The sequence below is a fragment of the Hylobates moloch genome, unplaced genomic scaffold (genome assembly GCF_009828535.3).
Source record: "Hylobates moloch isolate HMO894 unplaced genomic scaffold, HMol_V3 SCAFFOLD_16255, whole genome shotgun sequence".
Taxonomy (NCBI): Eukaryota; Metazoa; Chordata; class Mammalia; order Primates; family Hylobatidae; genus Hylobates; species Hylobates moloch.
In genome coordinates this window covers 1-1202 of record NW_026668530.1, presented here as the reverse complement: position 1 = coordinate 1202, position 1202 = coordinate 1, and the positions used below count along the sequence as shown (strand labels likewise).

At 53.3% G+C, this 1202-nt stretch overlaps 1 long non-coding RNA gene across 1 annotated transcript; it reads left to right on the top strand.

Moving 5' to 3' along the window:
- Positions 1–26: 26 nt before the first annotated feature.
- Positions 27–1202, top strand: LOC116465954 (uncharacterized). The gene is made up of 3 exons (XR_004247302.2): positions 27–469; positions 643–759; positions 1151–1202. It is a non-coding gene; the product is annotated as an uncharacterized LOC116465954 (long non-coding RNA).

Genomic DNA, 1202 nt, shown 5'->3' with positions numbered 1-1202 from the left:
TCTATATAGACACAGTAACAGGCTGATCTCTCTTTCTTTTCCCCACACATTAGGGTCAGATGTGAGATCCAGAGTGGACACATCAAACACCCACGTAGACTGTGGAGTCCAACACCAAGATCCTCTCATGTCCCAAACACCTCAGGTCTTCCCCTGGTCCGGAAATCAAGCACAAATGAGCCCCTCCCAATGTTCTGGCACCACTGACCCCACAACCACTGTGACGAGTGGGATTTGGGACAACAGTCAGCAAAGGAAGAATCTGAGCCTCAGAGATGGTTCATTACCGCCAAAGGTCACGTAGGCAGTGGATGATAACCAGTCGTTGAATAAATATCAACTCCCTCCCTGACTCCCCAAATCAAAGCTCAAACATAAGTCATTGTTCCCAAAACGTTGAACAGGGATTGAGGTGCAGAGGGACGGCCAAGGATGCAACGGGCACCGAGGAGGCAGGAAAGACTCAGAGGTTTGTTCCCAGTGGGGTGGGGGTGGACACTGCAGCAAAATATTTTAAAAAGGGGGAAGTTGAGAGGGGACTATTTGGTTGAAAGAAAACCCATAATCCAGTGTCAAGAAAGAAGTCAACTTTTCTTCCCCTATTTCCCTGCATTTCTCCTCTGTGCTCACTGCTACACGCAGCTCAGCCTGGACGGCACAGCCACATGCGAGATGTGTCTCTGCTGATCTGAGTCTCCCTGCAGCATGGACCTGGGTCTTCCCTGAAGCATTTCCAGGGCTGGAGGGACAACTGCCATGGTAAGGACCCCGCAATGCTGTGCTGTTGGATGGGCTGAAGTGGGGAGGGAGACCTTGGGGGAGGCTGTGAGAAGGAAGGAGATGCCTCCGCTACCCTCATCAGGAAGGACAGACACAGGAAGGCACCAGTTTTATTTGCTGCTACGTCCCGGCTCTCAGTGGGATGAAAACAAACCAGACAGACAGTGGCTGGGGGTCAGGAAAGGGCCCATTACTGTCTGAAATGATGCAGAGGGCCTAGTGACTGCCCCCACCTCAGCCCTAAAGGAATGAGAGTCAGGCTCCTGGGAGGGCAGTTCCGCTTCCTGTGTGGCTGCAGATGACAAAACCCCACGACAAGAAGGACCCAGCCCCCAATTGTCCACACCCTGTGTGTCCTCTGTCCCGCCAGCACCGAGGGCTCATCCATCCGCAGAGCAGGGCAGTGGGAGGAGACGCCATGA